The sequence below is a fragment of the Podarcis melisellensis genome (assembly GCF_964234715.1).
Source record: "Podarcis melisellensis genome assembly, chromosome: 12".
NCBI lineage: Eukaryota > Metazoa > Chordata > Lepidosauria > Squamata > Lacertidae > Podarcis > Podarcis melisellensis.
Window position 1 is genome coordinate 8,377,695 of NC_138544.1, and position 14,248 is coordinate 8,391,942.

At 41.4% G+C, this 14,248-nt stretch overlaps 1 protein-coding gene across 1 annotated transcript in view; it reads right to left on the reverse strand.

The window, feature by feature from the left end:
* ITPRID1 (ITPR interacting domain containing 1) overlaps positions 1-6,112 on the reverse strand; it is a 60,732-nt gene extending 54,620 nt beyond the window's left edge. The window contains exon 1 of the mRNA XM_081931203.1: positions 5,741-6,112. The gene's annotated coding sequence lies outside the window, so the exon portion shown is untranslated. The remainder of the gene's footprint in view (positions 1-5,740) is intronic.
* Positions 6,113-14,248: the final 8,136 nt, after the last annotated feature.

Here is a 14,248-nt window from a genome sequence, read left to right on the forward strand (position 1 = left end):
TTTAGACCACAGCGCCACCCATGTCCCTTGTAGGTACATTAAATATCCACAAAACTCTAAATCAGGGCTGGTGAACATGAAATGAAAATCCAGTGGTCTTCTTTTGATAAGAGAGTAACATGACACTGAGGAAACCATTCATAAACAGGAAGAGAAGGATCTACAGAAGGGTTCATATTGAGGATACTTAAAGATTCAACCTAAAATGACTTGGGATAGACCTGAATGAGTTACTTCAATTCTGTGAAGGGGTCAAATTGACCCCAGCACAGTTCCACTGCAAAATATGTATAACCAACCGAAGCTGACTGAAAAAGTCAACTCAGGTCGGAGTGGAAATCTGAAGAACGTCATGGCTCTGTGGCTCTGCAAATCAGCCATTTCATGTGGAAAATGTATATCTTAATAGAACGCAATATAGCTGTAGACAGCTATATAAAATATAGACTATTAGGTAAATGGCAAGGGAAGTAGCAAGACCCATACCAAAATTATGTGACTGATTCCTCCTTGCTTCAATCATTAAATTGTTGTAACCCAGTCTGGGGCCTTTGGGTGAAGGACAGCTAAGAAATCAAGTAAATAATAAGAATAATAAATAGCCACATTAATATTCCTCCCTTCATTTAAGGAGTTTGCAGCAGTGTACATCACCTTGGACATGGGTTGTTGTTTTTGCATGCCTCTCACTGAACCCACCTTGCAGGTGAACTTTTGTTCACCTGCAAGAACAAATAAAGCTATACTAAATCTAAATTATCACTGCTGAATTTGTGTATGTTGATCTTAGATTTCAAATATATTAACCTCTAACAACAGATTTGACAGGATGCATGTTTTTCAGGTCAGTGTGTCCTTTCAGATGAGTGCATTTTTGTGTGTGGTATTGAGCTCCACACATCATATTTGGGTTTTCCTTTTTAATTCCTCTCCAAAAGCAACATTCAGCCTAGAAAATCAGTTGGTAAAATGGTTCCCACCTTCTATATAATTTGGCAATATGCAAGAGAACATTGTGGACCTTCAGAGGCCCTAAAGAGGGAAGCAGTAAAGAATCTTCCTGAATATGCTGGAGCTTGTGGCTTATTCAAGACAATATATAAAAAATATTATGCTGTATAACAGCTGAATATCACTGAAGTGGCTGGTGTTTGCAAATCGGGTCCTCCCTTAAAGAGGGCACGTGTTGCAGTGAGACCTAGATAACCAACACCCTGTGTTGTGGGTGCATTCTATTCATCAGCCACAACACCTGATTGGTAGGCCCCTCAAAGCTGGGTACAATCCGGCCAATGGGACAAAGTCCAAATGGTTCAAGGAACCTATTTATGCCCATGCACGTGACCCAGAGCTTCCTCTTTCAGCACGTGCATTCGGAACACCCGCCCACCTCTCCCTACTTTTAGGGCTTTGCACTTGACCTTGCTATGCCGTCGTGTGTCATCTGTCATTGGGAGAGGGGCACGGCAGGAATTTCCCCCACTTGGCTGATTGGCTGTTGCCATTTGGGTTTCGCCTGTCGCGTAGCAAATCGTCACAACTTGTAAGGTTGCGGATAGGCTCTGGTTCAGGTGATAGGGATGGGAGAACGCTCTCGCCATCCCTATGTGAAGGGTATTCCATTAAAGGAATCCAGGGACTCAATGGTTTGGTTGACCCCTGAGAGGGGGTTGTGCCCGTGCCTGAGTCCAGGGGGACATTTGGGTGGCGGAGTTAGCCCATTTCCGACTTTCCGCTTATCCAGGTGTTCACCCTTGGCTGACCTATGCTGGTGCCCTGGGTCAGCACTACCTGCATGGCAGAGAGCTAGTCAAACCAGAGCCTATGCAACCAGTCACTTGTTGTAATCAATAAAGTTGTGGCCTAAATTCTGCCAAAAACCAAAACCAAAAATTTGAGTCATGTGTGAATTTATTTGGGGGGGGGGGTTCTGGGTCTGAACACGCAAATGCTGGAGTTTGTGGCTTATTCAAAACAATATATTAAAAAATGTTATGCTGTATAACTGCTGGATATCACTGAAGTGGCTGGTGTTTGCAAAGAGTTAAAAGCTCTCTTTTCAAGCCAGACTGGGGGAAATCAAATTCCCATCAGCCCCAGCAAGAAATGGCCAATGACAAGGGAAGATGGGCGTTTTAGGTCACAACACAAGCAGAGCACCATGCCTTATGCCTTAACAAATCTGGTTAATATTTAAGGAGCCACAAAACTCTTTGTCAGTTTTGCTACAAGAGACTAACAAGCCTACTAGTCAGAAAACTATTGAGCAAGTGTCATCATTTAATCTGTTTTTAAAAAGCCAAATATTAACATTTATATCTGATAGCACAGTGAGATCTCAGTTATAGCCAGCCAGAGACTCATATCAATATGACTGCAATTCAGAAATTACTGCCTCTGGTTTGAGATGACTTCCAGCAGGGTAAATGCTTAGTTTGTTACAGCAACAGATTTATTGTGAAGTGGGTTCTAGTCTATGAACACTTAAGCAACCATAAATCTGGTAATATTTAAGGTGCCACTAGACTATTTGTCGTTTGAACTCAAGGCTACAGAGATTGGTGGAACAAAGACTGAACTAAATGTGCATTAGTAAAACCTGTGTATAATTTATATGAAATAAACTCCATGATACAGCGAACTGCATATGAAACACGACTGGATGAATTATGAAATATTAGCTAAGTGGATAAAAAGGTTTGTCAAAATTGCTAAAGGACTGGAATGAGCTTTTTCCTTGACAGCGTCTGAACCTGAATCTTGTGCTGCGTTAAATATAATTACAATGATAAAAAGATGTACACCAGTAAGATTAAATCAAATAAACAAGGAATATTCGGTGTTAAATTGGAGGGGATGCCAGGAAACCGGGACTTATGTTCACATGTGGTGGAGGTGTAAATATGTACATTTCGAGGGGGGGGAAGGGTGTTTAAGCAGATAACAGAAATCACTGGGTTAAAGCTAACCGAAAGCCAATTTACGATAGGGTGGAAGGTTCGCAGGCTATAAAGGACTTGCTCACAAATTTATTGACAGCTGCACAAATTATTATAGCTAGGAAGTGGAAGGGGCAAGCAGAATATAAAATGGAAAAATGGTATAAAGGGTTGTGGGATATAGCTATTAATGACTTGGAGGAGATATGGAAAGTACTTGTAGAATTTGTACTGTTAAAACGGAAAGGGGTCAAACCATTGCAAGAGGTGTTGAAATTTGGGGAGGTTGGATAGTTACAATGGAATGGTCTTGGGGAGGGGTGCCCATTTTTTTATTATTTATGATTATTCCTTTGTTTAAAAATAAATAAATAAACAAACAAATAAATCCGATGTAAGGAGCAGAGCAAGAAAAGTAGGACAGGGGCTGCCAACCACTTAATTGGCCACAAGTGCAGGCAACAAATGCTCATCTCAGTGATTGCCTTCCACATGTAGTCTATTTGCATGCACGGACGCGGGTGGCGCTGTGGTCTAAACCACAGAGCCTAGGGCTTCCTGATCAGAAGGTCAGCAGTTCGAATCCCTGCAACAGGGTGAGCTCCCGTTGCTCGGTCCCTGCTCCTGCCCACCTAGCAGTTTGAAAGCACGTCAAGTGCAAGTAGATAAATAGGTCGCTCCGGCGGGAAGGTAAACAGCATTTCCGTGTACTGCTCTGGTTCGCCAGAAGTGGCTTAGTCATGCTGGCCACATGACCCAAAAGCTGTACGCCGGCTCCCTCGGCCAATAAAGCAAGATGAGCGCCACAACCCTAGAGTTGTCTTCGACTGGACCTAATGGTCAGGGGTCCCTTTACCTTTAAGGAGGGCTACTCCAACAGCCCACCAGCTCTGATCTGACACGTGTGCACAGAGTAGTACACCTTCAAAGAGGTACAAGCGCATGCACAAACTTGTGCTTGCAAAGGTATTCTGTGTGAACAGGGCCCCTGTGCAATTGTTCCAATTGTATACAAGGGCCTATGTGTATACTGAGACCCTTTGAATTTGCTCCACTCAACATGGTAGCAGGACATGTGCCCTCAGTCACATACCCCTCTCCACACATAATGCAGCCGGAGTAACAGATCAGAGCATGTTCTAAGGGAAGATGCACCCTGTTAACTCAATTGCAGCCACCATATTGAAATCTCCCTGGTGACGAAGTCATGGGCCCTTCAAAGCTTTGCATGTCGTCATCAGCTAGACATAGCCCTGTCATTCCCATGCATCTTTCACGTGTATAGCATGGTAGGGTCTATGTCAATGATGGCCAAACTTGGCCCTCCAGCTGTTTTGGGACTACAGTTCCCATCATCCCTGACCACTGGTCCGGTTAGCTAGGGATGATGGGAGTTGTAGTCCCAAAACAGCTGGAGGGCCAGGTTTGGCCATCACTGGTCTAAGTAGTGCACCAAGGCAAACAACTTCAGACTTCTGATTTAAATAAGGATTCCGATAAGCAAACAAAGACAATCGCAAGTCACGTTAACAAGCACATCAACAGAAGTGTCCTAACTGATCCTAGACTTGAACAGTATCACCAATAAATCTTAAATATCTTTACTGGCAATCTATGGAGGGCCATCAGCATGTGACTCTCTTCATAAAGTGGCAGAGATTCCTCAGATGAGCAAAGTCGGAGGCAAAAGTATGTTTTAAAAAATCAGTCATTTGTATGTTCTGCACCAAGAGGGGAACGGGGTTGACATTGGCAGAGAGACAGCATTTAAATGCGTCAAATTTAGCAGGTAGATATGATTGGCGATACTTAGCACATTCTTGAGTTCATGGAAGCAACTTTAAAAGGTGTACAGTGGTACCTCAGGTTACATACACTTCAGGTTACATACGCTTCAGGTTACACACTCCGCTAACCCAGAAATAGTGCTTCAGGTTAAGAACTTTGCTTCAGGATGAGAACAGAAATCGTGCTCCGGTGGTGCGACGGCAGCAGGAGGCCCCATTAGCTAAAGTGGTGCTTCAGGTTAAGAACAGTTTCAGGTTAACAACGGACTTCCGAAACGAATTAAATACTTAACCTGAGGTACCACTGTACTTACCGTACATATGTACCTCCCTTCCTGGGTTTCTATGGTCAGCTGTCGACCATAAGAAGATTGACTTCTATCTGCATTTTTAAAGGATCAGGGCCAAGCAGTAACTTTCAATTGCATTAACTTCTAATGCTAACTCTTGACAGCATACATCTTTTCTTCCCATGTGAGGATGCCAGCCCAAGTCTGAAAACTACTAATTCTTATACATGCAGAAACTCAGGATATAATTTCTCTTGAGTTCTACATATATTTATAGATCCAGAAAATCAGGTGCAGGTTGAAGTCAAGAGTGTGCTAGAGCAAAACAAACATCGCAGCAGCCCCAAAACTGGTTAGGATTCGGTATAAAAAAGGAAGTGAGCTCGGGATATTCGGCTTTGGCCTCTTAAACCTCAGAACCCAAAGGAAAAAATATTTTATCGTGTACTATAATAATTATCCCCACCCCTGCCCCAGGATTTCAACTAACGTTTCTTCCCAAATAAGTATTTAAGTTTCTAGTCCTGTGCATTTAACTTGGAAGCAAGTTCCTCTGCAAATTGTAAGGAAACGACCGTCTGTCAGAACTCAAACATTAGATATTACTGCCTTTGCCAAAAATCTCTGCGACAAGCACAACTTCAAGATATCAAAGAACGAGCAAAACCTTCCCTGAACTTAATCCAGACATTAATTATATGAAGAAGGGAATCTCAAAGTTTACCAGGATAGACAAGGGTCCTTAGATGATGGCGAAGTCCAATTTGTGCTGGTTTCTGCCGCTTCTGCAGGGATACAATAGGACGGTCCTTGCTAGTCTGGCGCCTCTGTGTTTTTCCACAGATCCCTGGATTGAAAAGCCAAGGTACAGGAACTTGCGCTCCTGGCCTGCCTCCCCAAACCCCATTGAATTAAAAAGCCTTCCATGAAAGGCCAAAAGGGGCTTTTTGCCAAATGCTGGCGTTCTGAGACGACAGCTACGATGGATGATTCCTCGCTTGCCCTCTCAGCAAAAGGAAGAGGAGAACAACAAGTCATCTAAGTATTAGTGAAGTGGGCAGTGGGGCGGGAGGAGGGAATGGGAGAGAGAATTGAAGCCGATTCTAAAACAGGAACTCCTCTCTGCTTCGATTCCAAAGTAAGACACTGATGTCCCTTTAAAACAGTTTGACCTGTTGGCCCATGCACAAAGGGGAAGGATTAAACTCCACTAAGGAAGTAATGCAAACTTATCCCCCTCCCAAAAAAACCCCTTCTTTTTTCTCTTTCAGTTGCCATGGATATAGTGCTGAGTGATACAAAACCCTCCAATTTGCATTGCAAAGCAACAGTGAGCAGTAGAGGACACACAACTTGGTATTCTGAATGCAGACAGGCTGTGGAACTTCCATTTTGAGAGCTGGCAACTACCAGCACAAATAGTGGCACTTGAGAAGGACTTACCAGTCTCGCAATTTTGAGTCCTTGTGTTCTACAAACGGCACTCCTAATTTTGATTAGAATAAAACAAGTACAGTCTCTACAGGTGTGTCTGTCTATCATCTATCTATTTGCAACTCCTCTCTCTACGAAGCAGAAACTGGCTAGAGAATTCAAGAAGGGGTCATCTGGCCCCTTCTGCATCCTTTCTGAAGCCAAATTTCAGCTGAGGGCCTTGAGTGTAGGCACATACAAAATCTTCATAGGAATTGTTTTGCCAATCTTTTTTGGCCTCACCCCAATGGATTTCCACAGAAAAGACACGATTCCAATCAAAATTTGGACAGCACCGTGTGGGGTTTATATTCCTAGTCTGCATTTTCTCTCAGGATCACAGTGCATTGTGTGTCTTGTAGTCTTAAAATTGCACAATCATTCATGTGAGGGTGGATTTCACAGGAGATCATGGTGCACCATAGAATTTGTAAACAACCTTACAGTCTCCAGTCCTGCAATCGTAAAGAATAGCAAAGGAAAATGCAGGGGACTGAAGAAGATGACATGCAGCAGTGAATTGGAAAATTAATGCATTCCAATGAAGAGTAGGCCATAAACATTTCAAATAAATAAAATGGAGGCTGGATGTAAAAATCTTCCTGTGAGATTAGGTGTGGACTTTTAAGTAAAGTAATTTAATTCACTGAAATTGTAAATGCTTGTATCCATTACTATGTGCTGAAATATGATTGGTTGGTAATTCAATTCTAGAGAGTTCTCTAGTAGTTCTCATGTGATTGGCTAACATTGGTCACATGGGAGGTATCTAGTGAAGTAGAGACTTCATTTTATGTGAAGTAAGATGACTGTGTTTTATAATCCACTGTGAACACTGCTATGTTGAATAGAGTGTTGGAGTGCCTCTTCTCGTCTTGAAAGAAAGAGAGCAAAGCTGCAGGAGAAGAAGGTAAAAGTAGAAATCTCTCACAGGAGCTGTGATTGAGATACGAAGGCTGAAAGTGCTGAACATTGGAAAGGGAGGAAAATACAGTTGTTTGGAAGTTAAAAGAAGAGACTGTAAGCCCATGCTTGGATGAGCATGTGACTGTAAATATTATGTTTCTGCAAGTAAAATTTTGAAATGTTAAAGTCTGGACATGGGTTTAATTTCCAAAGAAGGGTGTCAGTCATATACAATTTTAGCTTCTTAGCTGTGATTTCACTACTCTGACTTCAACTTGAACAGCAGAGCCAAAGGGGTTAAAATAAAATGACAATAAAGTGATCAAGGGAACACAAGCTGTTTCTTTGTTGCTATGGTGCTGAAAACATGGTAAAACAAATCAGAGGTATTGGAGAAAGGAAGGATGCCAGAGTCCTAGAAAGAAGCATATATTACTGTGATACCATAATATGATAAAGACCTAATGGAACCTAAAGATTATAGACCAATATCATTATTAAATAACGATTACAAGCTTTTTACGTTGATATTGGCAAATAGATTGAAAAGGACTCTAAGAAATTTGATACATGAAGACCAGGTGGGTTTTCTTCCTGGGAGACAAATGAAAGAAAATGTTAGGAACGTCATAAATGTTTTGTGTTCATAATGAAAAGCAGGTGGCAATAATATTTGTGGATGCCAAAAAGGCCTTTGATAACGTCTCGTGGCTATCTATGTCAAAAAGCTGAGATTTGGTGAAACCTTTCTAAAGGGCATAAAATCAATTTATAAAGATTAAACATCCAATATTATAGTAAATAATATTTCAGAAAAATCTAAGATGCACAAAGGGATGAGGTAGGGCTGTCCATTGTCTCCGCTGTTATTTTCCACTAGTACTTTTAATATTAATATAAATATCAAGAAAAACAATAGAATACAAGGAATAAAAGTGGGACAGCATAACTATAAATTAAAAGCATTCACAGATGACTTAATATTAACTTTGAGAACAGCCAAGAGAGAGCATACTGGAAGTGATAGAAAAGATAGATTTGGAAAACTGGCTTATTTCAGATTAAATAAAGGAAAAACCAAGATGATGGTTAAAAATATGGACAACCAAGCAAAACAAGGATCTAGAAACTATGTGTGGGTGGAATGTAGAGAAAAAAAATTAAATATCTGGGGATCTGGTTAACAACAAACAGCTATAATATTTGCCAAGATAATTACGTAAAGGTTTGAAAAGAGATAAAGAGGAATATGGAAAAGAATGAAATTATTGTTACTGGGCAGGATTTTGGCTATTAAAATGAATGTCCTTTCAAAAATGTTATTCTTATTTCAAAATAACCCAATAATTAACAACACTCGATGCTACAAAGCGTGGCAGAAAAATATATCAAGGTTTATCTGGCATTTATTCTGGAAGCCCAGAATAAAACACAAAGTCATGATTGATGTATTAAAAAAGAAGAGGCTTCACTCTACTAGACTTCCAGATACCCCTACTCTGGGGTATCATGTCTGTGGTGGATAGAATATTGGATATTGTTGGAAAATATCAGAGTGTTAAATTTGGAAGGACATGATATACAATTTGGGTGGCATGCCTGCCTATGGTATGGGAAGGCAAAAATTTATAAAACCTTTACAAACCATGTGATCAGAAAAAATATATACAAAGTATGGGAAAAGTACAAAAAACTATTAGAAAAGAAAACACCAATGTAGATATCCCTGACTGAAGCCACTGCAAGGAAAAGAACAAATATGGATAAACAATTGTTAACATATAAAGAAATTCTAGATCTTACAGGACAGGAACTAAAGTTGAAAAATCCTGAGGAATTAAAAATATATATTAATGGATTGGTTACAGATACATCAGATTAACAAAGTAACATAGATAAAAAAATTGGATTTGCAGAACAAAAATCCCAATTTACAAGGGATTTATTAGATACAAAAGTAAAAGTATTCTCAAAAATGTACAAACTGCTGCTAGAGCGGGAAACAAAAGAGGAATTGTGAAATCAAGTATGATTAAGTAGGCACAGGATGTGGGTCATAATATTAATTATGAGCTATGGGAGAATTTATGGACAGTAAATATGAATTTTATGGCGTGTTATGCATTAAAAGAAAATATGATGAAAATGACCCACAGATGGTACTTAACACCTGCCAAACTAGCGCAAATGTTTAAAAAAGAAAAAGGCAAATGTTGGAAAAGAGGGATTTTTTCCCCACATGTTGTGGTCCAGTAAGGTAATCAGGGAATTCTGGGAAGCAATTTACAATGAATTAAAAAGGATATTAAAAAAACAAACTTCCCAAATAAGTCTGAGACATTCCTCTTCTGAATGGTAACAACAGAAGTCCCCCAAAACAAAAGAAATTATTATTATATGCCACCACTGTGGCTGGAATCTTATTGGCACAAAGGTGAGAAACAAATATGGTACCCGCCAAGGAAGGGTGACCATATTAAAATGCTTGGGGGTGCTGAATTGGCAGGTATAACAAATAGGATAAGAGGATATAGGGAGGATTGGAAAATGTTTATTGGATATTTTAAGAACCAGTATAAATAAGTAATTAATCTCGCAGGTCTTGAGTAAATCCAGTAGAACAGGAGCTAATAGAGGAAGAAATATGAAGACTAAAAATTTGAAATACAGGATTTAGTAGAAAAGTAAAAAAAACCAGAAAAAAGGTAGAAGGGGAGTCACTTGGGATTTAGTTGTATGTCGTGATTGGTATGAAAGTTGTATAACTGGTGGGTGGAGAGAAGGGGGTGTGGGACGTGTGTTCTTTGTTTCTGTATTAAAAATGCAAATAAAAATTTAAATTTAAAAAAAGGTAAAAGACAAAGCGATCAAGGGAACACAAGCTGTTTCTTTGTTACTATGGTTCTGAAAACGTGGTAAAACAAATTTGGGATGAGCAGAGTGACAGAACAGGGGCAGGGAGACCTTTTATTCATTAAAAAAATTATTTGTCTACCACTGTGTTTCACAGCGGCGTAGCGTGGGGGGTGCAGGGGGGGCCGGCCGCACCGGGCGCAACATCTAGGAGGTAGGGTTAGGGGGCACAAATCCACGGGTTAGGGGGCGCAAATCCATGGGTTAGGGATTACTTGCCTTGCCCCCGGGTACTGACAACCCACGCTACGCCACTGGTGTTTCATAAAACATATATTGAAGCTGTTTACAGCAATCAAAATGTAAAATCTGACCTAGTGGGCCAGATCTTTATCTTCACTCACCCAACTTTGACAGGTGGGTGGGACCTCCACCGGCCAATCATTCACTATAATGATGTCATGTGACTTTAACCTGTCAAAGAGCAGTGGGCAGCACTTCACAAGTGCCCAACAGCCAGTTGTCAGTCATTTTAGAAGTGAAAGAGAGGAGCAGGCAAAGTGCCTCCTCACTGCATGCGCAGTATAATATCTAACACAAGAAAGCACATCAGGCATGGGGAATATGTGGCTCTCCAAATGTTGTTGCACTACAACTCCCATCATCCCTGACCATCAGCCATGGTTGCTGGGACTGATGGAAGCTGTAGTTCAGCAACATATGGAGGGCTGCACCTGTCCTGCATGTACACAAAACACGTGTACCAAACAAACCAGAGGGTCATTAAAGACTAAAATGTTACATGGGAAAACCCTCTGCCATGATATGGGACACGGGTGGCGCTGTGGGTTAAACCACAGAGCCTAGGACTTGCCGATCAGAAGGCTGGCGGTTCGAATCCCCACAACGGGGTGAGCTCCCGTTGCTCAGTCCCTGCTCCTGCCAACCTAGCAGTTCAAAAGCACGTCAAAGTGCAAGTAGATAAATAGGTACCGCTCCGGCGGGAAGGTAAACAGCGTTTCCATGCGCTGCTCTGGTTCGTCAGAAGCGGCTTAGTCATGCTGGCCCCATGACCCGGAAGCTGTATGCCTGCTCCCTCGGCCAATAAAGCGATATGAGCGCCACAACCCCAGAGTCGTCCATGACTGGACCTAATGGTCAGGGGTCCCTTTACCTTTTTATACCTGATCATTATTAAAAGATCACCCCGAATGATCACAATTAGAGTACAGTGGTACCTCGGGTTAAGAACTTAATTCGTTCTGGAGGTTTGTTCTTAACCTGAAACTGTTCTTAACCTAAGGTACCACTTTAGCTAATGGGGCCTCCCACTGCCACTGCGCAATTTCTGTTCTCACCCTGAAGCAAAGTTCTTAACCCAAGGTACTATTTCTGGGTTAGCGAAGTCTGTAACCTGAAGCATCTGTAACCTGAAGTGTCTGTAACCCGAGGTACCACTGTATGCCGGAAGCAGAGAAAGCAGCACACCCACAGGTGTCTGGAGAACAAGGAATAACATTCCCAGCTACCTCAAGCGATGATCCACACACTTCTTCTGAGAGAGGTTACCACCTGCTATGTGGAAATTTCATTCTTGAACCACAATTACACAACCGGTAAAGAGGATACAGTATTACAAGAGCATCCGAATGACTCCTGCAGCCTGACCTGAACCAAGTAAATCCTACTGTTTTCAATGGGAGTTTCTCCTGAATGAACAGAATAGTATTGGATGATCCCCAATAAAAGGTTCCGCTGTGCTTCAGCCAAGGTTGCTTGATACAGGATCAACATAATAGATATCCTAATTTTCACTGTTTAGAGAGGTAATATAGCACCCAAGATAACAGTCATACCCAGACATTTAAACTTTCACTTGCTTCCCCCAGTTTTACTGTCCATCAAATTTTAATTTAAGTTTGAGATGTTGGTAATTCTGAAAGATCACATCGTGACCCAATCGTTTTTACAAGTGTTCTCCACTCACACAATCACACCCATAGTGTGTGGGGTGGGGAATAAAACACAGAATCCAAAATAAAGACCTTTACCTATTGGAGTGTGATGCCCGGGTGACATTTCCGAAGACTTTTATACAGACAGATATCCAGCCAGTAAAGTTTCCCAAGTCGGAGTGATATCTCTTGCAGCCTTTAAAATACTTGAAGCCTTTTTGTCTTGCTGCTCCTAAACGAAGCAAGCAAAAGGGTGAAAGACAAACATTTGCCTATCCTGCAGTGACATTTTCATAATCCACGCCCAGCTCCATGTCTGAAGCAAAACCTGTTTTTCAAAGGTATTTTATCTGGGATCATTTAGATAACAGCAAGATCGAGGAGGGATTCACTCCAAATATAAACAGATCTTGTGTGGAAGGAGAAAGAACAGACATTTGACTAAGCCAGCTCATTTATTATATTGTATGTTGTAGAGCCAAGATACCATCACCATCAATGTAAGATTAAGGTCATTAAGGTCAGAGGGATTAGAATAGATGGTTTCTGTGGTATATATTTCATAGAGCCAAAACATGGTTTTTATGTATGCTATGCTAGGTGCTGTTGGCAGCTGAAGGCAGGAGTTTTGGAGCAAGTGTGATGTACAGCGGTACCTCAGGTTAAGTACTTAATTCATTCCAGAGGTCCGTTCCTGACCTGAAACTGTACTTAACCTGAAGCACCACTTTAGCTAATGGGGCCTCCTACTGCTGCCGCGCCGCGGAGCACAATTTTTGTTCTCATCCTGAAGCAAAGTTCTTAACCCAAGGTACTATTTCTAGCTTAGCAGAGTCTGTAACCTGAAGCGTATGGAGCCCGAGGTACCAATGTAGTCTGCCTCTGAGACCTGGATTCAAATCTAGAAGGGGAGAAGAAGGTTCTTCAGTCTGCATCTGAAATGGAACCAACCAAATCTGTAATTCTCAGGCGTAGACGCAGATCAGAAACAGCTAGCTATCAGATTGCACAGTTGTGAGGGCAATGAAGAGATCAGGGCACTAAAATAGCCACAGCTTTATTGAATGAAGAAGAAGAAGAACTGATCTAAAAATGGCCAACAAAAAAAAAAAGCAGTAAAATTAGGCCAAAAGCTATTTATTCCCATACCCCTGAGGCTTAACCTGGCTGTTCCGTCAATTCACCCCAGAGGTCATTTCATCATCAAGCTTTCTCTGATCGGACAAATCTGCCTCCCCATTCTGCCTCCCAGTCTGGTTGGACCTCACTTTCCAAGTGTGTTTTTAGCAGGAGTGATAGACTGAACAGCAGACTGCAAACATTTTCCTAATATAGATAGTGGTGTAAAAAAAAAATTTTTTCCCCCAGATACAGCTTCTGTCAATACTGTAGTTCTATGACACGGTCAGCCTGTTACATCCTGTTACGCAGCTGTTAAAGGCAGTGGCCCTCCGCCAGACAAATATGTTGGCAAACTGACGTCGTTGGAAAGCCAATGAGAAAGACGCCCATTGATATAAGCCGAGCCATGATGCCCTCTGCATTTTTTGCTCAAATCCCACTTCACTCTGCACACTCAGCTTCAGGATATTTTCTTTTAAGAAAGAATTCCTATTTTTTTACAAGCTTGCCCGCTGCTGTGAGAGCACACTGCCTCCTGATTACCTCTGAAAGAAATGCAAACAATTTGGTCTATAAATGCATGTGCTCACATAAACACAGAATTGTACACCTACTATGCAAATAAACCAAAGTACTGTTGATGATGACCTGGCTTTTTGAAGCAAACACGTTCCCATCAGAGCTATTTCTGGAACTCTATGCAAAAAAAGAGAGGCGGTTTTTAAAGCATTGTGAGTAACAACTCATTCCTGGAGGTATGTTGTAGCAAATGTTTTTCCAGGGGAATGTCAAGTTAGTTAAAGCTGCAGTCTTATTTATAAGTGCAAACGTTGATCATGTACGGTGCACCGATCCACACACGTTTTCACAATTCCGTGACATTAGCCTTAGCAGTTATGACCAAATGTTGAGAATCGTAGCTA